Raw genomic sequence first — 9,054 nt, 5'->3', positions numbered from 1 at the left:
TTTTTTTAAATTATGATACTTCTTTTTAAATAAACTAATTTTTAAAAATTAATTATTATTTGCTCCAAGCTAGTATCCTCCCTCTGCTAGGGAAGGAATGACATATGCAAATAAATAAATAAAATAAATTAATTAATTTATTTCCCCCCCCACCCCTTTTTATTTCCCTTCTGCCCCACTCCCCTCCTCCCTCTCTCTCATTTTGCATTCACACAGCATCCAGCAACCCTATACAGCACAGTCAAGCACCCCAACCACCCAGCAGCAGCAGCAGAAATCACAGCACAGAGCATGCAGCTCAGCCAACCAGCGCAGAGGAGGAGGCAACCAGGCACCACAGCTCACAGCACAGGGACACAGCAAGGAACCACACACCACAGCCAGCAACATTAGCACAGCCAGCAGCAAGACACCACAAGGACAGCCACAGCACCAGGGGTTAGGGGTCAGGTCACAGCTAGGGGCTAGGCCTAGGGGCCAGGGGTTACAGCCAGGGTCAGGCTTAGCAGTCACAGTTAGGGGTCAGGGTTGGGGGTTAGGGGCTAGGGGTCAGGTTCAAGACTTAGGGTCAGGGAGTCAGGCTCAAGGGGTCAGAGGTCACGGTCCAGGCTAGGGGCTAAGGGCTATGGTTAAGGGGTCAAAGGTCAGGGTTCACATGCTCATAGGTCAGACGTCAAAGGTCAGGGGGTCAAGGGTCAGAGGTCAGGGTTCACAGGGTCAGGGGGTCAAAGGTCAGGGATCAGAGGTCAAGGATCAGGGGGTCAGGGGTCAAAGGTCAGGGGTCGAGGGTCAAGGGTCGGAAGTCAGGGGTCAAGGGTCAGAGGTCAAAGGTCAGAGGTCAGAGGTCAAGGGTTAGAGGACAGGGGTCAAGGGTCAGAGGTCAGAGTCAAAGGTCAGGGGACAAGGGTCAGAGGTCGAAGGTCGGGGGTCAAAGGGCATGGGTCGATAGAGGTCAAAGGTCAGGGGTCGAAGGTCGGGGGTCAGAGGTAGAAGGTCAGGGGTCAAGGGTTAGAAGGCATGGGTCGAGGGTCAGAGGTCAGGGGTCAAAGGTCAGGGGTCAATGGTCAGGGGTCAAGGGTCAGGGGTCAAGGGTCAGAGGTTGAAGGTTGGGGTCAGGGGTCAAGGGTCAGAGGTCGAAGGTCGGGGGTCAAGGGTCAGAGGTTGAAGGTCGAGGGTCGGGGTCAAGGGTCGGAAGTCAGGGGTCGAGGGTCAGAGGTCGAAGGTCAGGGGTCGAGGATCAGAGGTCGAAGGTCGGGGGTCAAGGGTCAGGGGTCAGAGGTCGAAGGTCGGGGGTCAAAGTTTAGGGGTCAGGGGGTCAAAGGTCTGGGGTGGAGGGTCAAGGGTCGGGGGTCAAGGGTTGGAAGTCAGGGGTCGAGGGTCAGAGGTCGAAGGTCAGGGGTCGAGGGTCAGAGATCGGGGGTCAGGGGTCGGAAGTCAGGGATCGAGGGTCAGAGGTCGAAGGTCAGGGGTCAAGGGTCAGAGGTCGGAGGTCAGGGGTCAGAGGTCGAAGGTCGGGGGTCAAATGTTTGGGGTCAGGGGGTCAAAGGTCCGGGGTCGAGGGTCAAGGGTCGGAGGTCGGGGGTCAAGGGTCAGGGGTCAGAGGTCGAAGGTCGGGGGTCAAAGTTTAGGGGTCAGGGGGTCAAAGGTCTGGGGTGGAGGGTCAAGGGTCGGGGGTCAAGGGTTGGAAGTCAGGGGTCGAGGGTCAGAGGTCGAAGGTCAGGGGTCGAGGGTCAGAGATCGGGGGTCAGGGGTCGGAAGTCAGGGATCGAGGGTCAGAGGTCGAAGGTCAGGGGTCGAGGATCAGAGGTCGAAGGTCGGGGGTCAAGGGTCAGGGGTCAGAGGTCGAAGGTCGGGGGTCAAAGTTTAGGGGTCAGGGGGTCAAAGGTCTGGGGTGGAGGGTCAAGGGTCGGGGGTCAAGGGTTGGAAGTCAGGGGTCGAGGGTCAGAGGTCGAAGGTCAGGGGTCGAGGGTCAGAGATCGGGGGTCAGGGGTCGGAAGTCAGGGATCGAGGGTCAGAGGTCGAAGGTCAGGGGTCAAGGGTCAGAGGTCGGAGGTCAGGGGTCAGAGGTCGAAGGTCGGGGGTCAAAGGTTTGGGGTCAGGGGGTCAAAGGTCCGGGGTCGAGGGTCAGAGGTCGAAGGTCGGGGGTCAAGGGTCAGGGGTCAGAGGTCGAAGGTCGGGGGTCAAAGTTTAGGGGTCAGGGGGTCAAAGGTCTGGGGTGGAGGGTCAAGGGTCGGGGGTCAAGGGTTGGAAGTCAGGGGTCGAGGGTCAGAGGTCGAAGGTCAGGGGTCGAGGGTCAGAGATCGGGGGTCAGGGGTCGGAAGTCAGGGATCGAGGGTCAGAGGTCGAAGGTCAGGGGTCAAGGGTCAGAGGTCGGAGGTCAGGGGTCAGAGGTCGAAGGTCGGGGGTCAAAGGTTTGGGGTCAGGGGGTCAAAGGTCCGGGGTCGAGGGTCAAGGGTCGGAGGTCAGAGGTCGAAGGTCAGGGGTCAGAGGTCAGGGGTCAAGGGTTAGAGGTCAGGGTCGAAGGTCAGGAGACAAGGGTCAGAGATCGAGGGTCGGGGTCAAGGGTCAGAGGTTGAAGGTCGAAGGTCAGGGGTCAAGGATCGGAAGTCAGGGGTCAAGGGTCAGAGGTCGAAGGTCGGGGGTCAAAGGGCATGGGTCGATAGTCAGAGGTCAAAGGTCAGGGGTCGAAGGTCGGGTGTCAGAGGTCGAAGGTCAGGGCTCAAGGAGTAGAAGGCATGGGTCGAGGGTCAGAGGTCAGGGGTCGAGGGTCAGAGGTCGAAGGTCAGGGGTCAAGGGTCAGAGGTTGAAGGTCGGGGGTCAGGGTCAAAGGTCAGGGGTCGGGGTCAAGGGTCGGAAGTCAGGGGTCGATGGTCAGAGGTCGAAGGTCAGGGGTCAAGGGTCAGAGGTCGAAGGTCAGGGGTCAAGGGTCGAAGGTCGGGGGTCAGGGGGTCAAAGGTCAGGGGTCGAGGGTCGGGGGTCAAATGTTAGGGGTCAGGGGTCAAAGGTCTGGGGTCAAGGGTCGGGGGATCAAAGGTCAGGGTCGGGGAGTCAGAGGTCAAGGGTCAGGGGTCAAAGGTAAGAGGTTGGTTGGGTTAGGGTTAGAGGGTTAGGGTTAGGAGTTAGGGTTAGGGTTAAGGGTTAGGGTTTAGGGTTAGGGTTAGGGTTAGGGTTAGGGTTGGGGTTAGGGTTGGGGTTAGGGTTAGGATTGAGAGAACGAGAAAGGCAGTGTGTGCCATTGTTATGAATGTGGATAGAGGGTGCCCAAAGAAGGTGTTGGCAGCCAAGAGAGCTGAGCTGTAAAAGGGGACATCTTGAAGAGAAGTGGCTACAGGTAGCGAACCAGCTATTTGGTCATCACCTATGAGGCAAGCATGTGAGCGTAAGAGGAATCTGGGAGCTGAATCGAAAAGGTGATAGGTCGGAAACAGAGACAGGCACATCAAGTGCTTTCCTTCTTCCGTGTAGTGAAAGACCGAGGGAATTGTTGGTTAAGCGGGTGCGTGCGAAGGTTTGAGAAAGGGTACAGGACAGTAACGATAGTACTGAAGCAGGATAAAAACAAGGCTTCATGGAAGATGGCGTAGGTAAGCATTAGGTGATGTGCCTGTCTGTCTAATAACCTAGCCCTAATTGCTGTACGGAATGTTTCCAAACAGTTTACCCTGTAACGTATGATGTAAAGTGCTGTATTGAGACCTTTCCTTTAAGAAAGGAGGGGAGAGGAGAAGAAAAAAAAAAAGTATAAAAAGGGGGAAGAACACGGGAAAGAGAAAAAAAGAACATGCGTAAATGCTTTCGTTGCCTTTCATTGAGAGTAAAATGCCAGCTTCTCTCTTTGTTACAGAGCTAGAACCAACGATAGTAAATGCTGACGGAGAGGAAAGCTGGACAAGCGGTCTTTTTGTGATTAATACCTAAGGGACGAAGTGAATGAAACGAGGAAGCAAAAATGCAGTAGACCCCTGATATCCCCAGCAACTGCTGCAGAAGGAGGTGTTCTGCCACGGGCAAGTAAGGTGACTGTTGGTAACGACTGTTTGTTATTTCGGCCTCCCAGAGGCAGTACTGAAGGCTAAGCAACCCTTTCCTGCCCTGTGGATATCGTTAACTGCATCCACCTTAGTTTTGCTTTGGCTGTTTGTGTTTTGTCTTGTTATCCTACGTGTGCAGATAGAAAGGGAAGGATACAATACTTACACTTTCAGACGAATTGCCACGGCTGAAGTTGAAGAGACCAGAAAAACGTAAGCAAGCTGAGGTGCGAAAACCACGTGGAACCAGCCAAGAGCCGTCTCCGTCTCCCACAAACAAAAGCCCGTCCTTCCTGACTAGGAAGGCTCACTGTTAGTAGCGATCGAAATAATAGATCACAGACGTATAACGAAGGTCTGTCCGCCTTACAGCAAGTATGCTACGTACGTGTGTTTCTGTGTGTGTGACTTCACATGTTTGTGAAAGATCCTAATTTAAAAGCTATGAGACTGCAAATTATTATCTTAGGGGAATGATACTGAAGTGGCCAAAGTTTCTGAAGAAGGAGAGGGAGAAAGAGAGAGAGAGGGAGAAAGTGCACAAACTGTAAAATTAAGAGATGGTTTTCAGAGATGGTTTTACCTGCCGCCTCGGGGGCTGCGGCGGGAGCTGACCCTTCCCCAACGGACGGACGGACGGTCGGACAGACGGACGCTGGCGTGGCGATGACTCTTCAGGTGTCACGGGGTAAGGGGAAGCGTGCCGGCACCGAGCTCCATGGCAGGCTCGCTCCCAGGTGGTGTTTCTGCCCAGTAAAACAATAAACAGCCGCTTTATTCTTTGCGGTCGTGTCTGTGGTTCCGGACGCCCCCCTGCCTGAAGATGACGCCCAGGGGAGAAGGTTACACGTTGTGCGCCCGGGGCCGGGAGCTGGTGGCCGAGCCCCTTGCACTTTGGAGTGCCTGCAGTTCCCAGGGGACTCGGTGCTGTTCCCGGGGCTGTGGGGAGTTGCCCTTGCGTGGCCTGGACCCTCGGGACTCTTGGGGGTGGTTCCCATCGTCGTGGGGGCAGCCGGGGCCCCCCCTCCAGGGCCGTGTGAGGGCACCGGCCTGCTCCCTGGCCTGTCTGGGGCCGTGGCCCGCGTGCCCGGAGCTGGGAGAGCTGCGGGCGTCCGTGGGGCCGCGGAGAGCCTGCAGGCGCCGGTGCAGTCACAGAATCACAGAATGGGTAAGGTTGGAAGGGAATTCTGGGGATCGCCTAGTCCAACCTCCCTGCTCAAGCAGGGTCACCTAGAGCACGTTAGACAGGATCGCACCCAGGTGGGTTTTGAATAGCTCCGGAGAAGGAGACTCCGTCACTTCTCTGGGCAACCCGTTCCAGTGCTCCGTCACTCTCACGGGAAAGAAATCCTTCCTCGCATTCAGGCGCAACTTCCTGTGGTTCGGCTTGTGCCCGTTGCCTCTAGTCCTTTCGCGTGGGAGAACTGGAAAGAGTTTAGCCCCATCCCCTTGCCACCCTGCCTTCAGATACTGATAGATTTTGATAAGATCCTCCCTCAGTCTTCCCCAGGCTAAGAGCCTCTTGTCGAGGCTAAGTCAGCCGCGCTGAGCCCTGCGACGTGCCTTACGGCCCCTTCGGTGTGCCCCGAGGCCCTTTGTCTGTGTTTTGGTTTGCCCCGGAGTCCTGCGTTTGCCCTCTGATGCCCTCAGGAGCCTTCAGTTCACATTTTGGCTCGACCCCACGGCCGCCGTGCACCTAGGAGCCCTGCGCTCGCTCTGCAGCGCGCGACAAAGTTCTCTGTTTTGTCGCAGAGCTTTCTGGGTGTGCCCCAGGGCCCTCCTTTTGCCTTTTGGTGCTCCCAGAATCACCCTGTTTGCTCTCTCTTTGCATTGTAATATACATACATACATACATAAAATGTTTGTGTGTGTGTATACACACACACACATCCCGTTTGTTGCACCTGCAGCTCTCAATTTGTTTCCTTGTGCCCTGAATGTCCCCTTTTGCTCCCTGTGCACTCCAGGGCTCTCCCTTGAGCTTTCAGGAAGCTGCTCTCAGAAGCCGGGGGGGCCTCTGCTGCCCTGGCAGTCCCAGCTGTCCCTGATGGCCTGCAGCTCTGGGCACTGTGGCTGGGACAAGACCCAGGTGGGGCCTGTTTGGCTGATTGCAAGGGCAGGAAGTGGGTACATGCTGTGAGCTGGGTCTGCATTTGGAAGTTCATGTCAGTGTTGGTCCAGGACAATGGAGCTGCTGCCACACACTGCCTGTTGGGACTAGAATGTTGGCTGCACTGCAGAGGAGGTGAGCAGGGCTGAGGGGGGGCTGGCCTATGGGTCATGCACGTGCTGCCGGTCTTAGTGGATGGGAGCGTCCTGCACGATGGAGCAGAACTGAGGCGGACCGTGCTGGGGCAAAGTGTACTGGGGGTGGGGGGGCCCATGTATTGGCACAGTGGGAGGCAAGGACAGGGTGGGGAAGAGCTGTGCATCAGGGTCATAGAGGGTGGGAAGGAAGGTGATGAGCTGGGGCTGGAGAGAGAAAGATGAATGGATTGCATCAGGGCTGTGGTGGGGTTTAGTGCACATCAGATTAGTGAGGGGGGGCCCAGGGTCAGATTGGGACTGTCCTGGAGGGGTAGACAGGATCCCAGGGGAAGCACTGGTGAGGATCACATGGGCCTGGGCAGTGTGGGAGCTGACTCGGGGCTACTCGAGAGGGTGTTGGGGAGCCCCAGGCCCGTGCTGGAGATTGCAAGGCTGCAGTCTGGGCTGTGTGGTGGTTTCCGGCCCTCGAGAGCGAGGGGGGAGCAGAGAAGGGGCAGGCCAGAACAGAAGTGCCGTAGGTTCAGACACCACCGAGCGCTGCAGCCCCCCCCACCCCCAGCATGCCGGAAACAGGAGCGGTAGTCTTCCGGCACTGGGCTTCCGGGCGGACATGTTGTTTTGCGCGGCATGCCGGGAGCAGTAGGCTTCCGGCACCGGGCTTCCGGGAGGCTTTTTTTTTTTTTTTTTCCTTTTTTGCGCGTGCGGTATGCCGGGAGGACTAGTCCACCTGAATCTGACTTCCGGTCGGCCATTTCAGTGTGCAGCGGATGCCGGGAGAGCTAAGCTTCCTGTCGGCCATATTGTTTTGCTCTGCATGCCGGTAGATGTAGTCTTCCGGCAGAGACTTTCCGGGGAGCCATTTTAGCCTGCCGCGCATGCCAGGATCTGTAGTCTTTCGGCACCAGGTTTCCGGAAGGGTATTTTCATATCCTGCGCATGGTAGGAGGTGTAGTCTTTCGGTACCGGGCTTTGGGAGGCCATTTTTGTCTGCAGCGCATGCTAGGAGTTGTAGTCTTGTTACTGGAATGCTGCTGTGGAAACCCTGCAAGACTGAAGGACAAGGGAGAGAGGCTATTGTAACACAGTAATGTGAAGGATGACCAGTTGCAGCTGAATAACATCAAGGAAACAACACTTTGAACAACGCGAAGAGTTGGCAAAACAAAAACAGTAGAATAACCCAGTAATCTATAAGTTCATTAATACTTATTAACGTATTAAATTACACTCCCCTAAATCAATGAGATCAGAATGACATGATAATGACATAGTAATCATGTTACCACCTTCTGAGCTTCTTGTGCTAATTAATAGGAATGTTAAAGTGCAAGCATGGAGTTAATACATGATATGATAAAAACTGTAACTAATAGAAAAACATGTGTAAAGTACTCCCTGAAAAGTGTATATATAAATAAAGAACGAGGAAAGGAGAAGGTGTGCTAGCTTCGTGGATCTACCACTTAGCACCTATCTCTGCACAGAAATATAATAAACAAATATTTCAACCCTGTGTGTCTATTGGTTCCTTGCATACCAGATAACATGATTAAGGGCTCCAGCCCGCTTTAGCAGCCCGCTTCTCTGCTTTGCCCTGCTCCTTTGGCCTTTTATTTTCTATCTGGTGAGCTCTGCTGGCCTTCCAGACCCCTTAGCACCCCTCTTGCGCACTTTGCATTACTCTCGCAGCCCTCCTTGTGCCTCACAGCTATCTTTTGTCCCTCCAGCAGCTTTAGCACCCCTCTACTCCCTTCAGAGTCCCTCTGCAGGCCTTTATTCTGCCCCAGAGCACCCCTTGGATCCTCTAGACCTCTGTGTGACACTCCTTTCTTCCGGTGCTGACCTCTCTTCTGGCCCTCTACACCCATTAGCACCCCTGCAGTCGCTTCAGAATCCCCCAAGAGATCTTCTTCCTGCCCTAGAGCTTTCTGGTTGCCAGTCCAGTCCCTTTAACAGCCCGCTGCTCTGCTTTGGCCTGCTCCTTTGGCCTTTTATTTTCCATCTCCTGAGCTCTGCTGGCCCTCTAGACCCCTTAGCTCCGCTCTCGTCCACCTGGACTATCTTTTCAGCCTTTGGCGTGCCCCAGAGCTGTCTTCTGGCCTCCCCGCCCAGGCAGTTTAGGAACTCTCTAGTCTCAGAAAGCCTCCAGCTATCTTCCTTCTTCTCCAGAGTCATCTTTGCATATTGGAGTCCCCATAGAAATCCTGTAGCACACTCCAGAATACTCTTTTAGCTTTTCTTCTGCCCCAGAGGTTTGTCTTGGCACCCTGTAGACCCATTAGCCCACCTCTTGTCCCTTTAGAATCCCTCAGGTGCCCTCCTCCTTGCCCTGCAGCCCTCAGTTGGTGCTCCAGCAGCCTTTAGCAGCCTACTGCCCCGGTTAAGCCTTCTATTTTCCATCTGCTGACCTCTGTGGCCTTCTAGGCCCCTTAGCATCCCTCTCGTGCTCTCTGGATTATTCTTGCAGCCTTCCTTGTACCCCACAGCTGTCTTTTCCTCCGCCAGCCTCTCTAGCACACCTTGACTCCCCTCAGAGCCCCTCTGAAGGCCTTTATTCCAACCCAGAGCACTCATTTGGTCCTCCAGAACCCTGTGTGACGCTGCTCTACTCCGGACCGCTCTTTTGGCCTCTGTGGTGCCCCAGAGTCTTCTCTTGGCCCTCTAGAGCCCCAAGGACCCCTCTTGTGCTCTCTGGACACCTCTTTTGGACAGAATGGGGCTCAAGAGCAGTCTTCTGCCTTTCTGGGCCCTTTCA

The 9,054-nt window shown here is 55.3% G+C and overlaps 1 long non-coding RNA gene across 5 annotated transcripts; it reads left to right on the top strand.

Moving 5' to 3' along the window:
• The first annotated feature begins 3,223 nt into the window (after positions 1 to 3,223).
• Positions 3,224 to 4,813, top strand: LOC134141972 (uncharacterized). Of its 5 annotated transcripts, none has more exons than XR_009958762.1 (4): positions 3,224 to 3,584; positions 3,845 to 4,011; positions 4,171 to 4,415; positions 4,603 to 4,813. It is a non-coding gene; the product is annotated as an uncharacterized LOC134141972 (long non-coding RNA). The 5 variants fall into 5 exon arrangements; XR_009958764.1 differs by having other exon boundaries at positions 3,845 to 4,016; positions 4,206 to 4,415; XR_009958763.1 differs by having other exon boundaries at positions 3,845 to 4,016; positions 4,175 to 4,415.
• Positions 4,814 to 9,054: the final 4,241 nt, after the last annotated feature.

The sequence above is a fragment of the Rhea pennata genome, chromosome 6, assembly GCF_028389875.1.
Source record: "Rhea pennata isolate bPtePen1 chromosome 6, bPtePen1.pri, whole genome shotgun sequence".
In the NCBI taxonomy this organism is placed as follows: Eukaryota; Metazoa; Chordata; class Aves; order Rheiformes; family Rheidae; genus Rhea; species Rhea pennata.
This window is presented reverse-complemented; position numbering and strand designations above follow the sequence as displayed.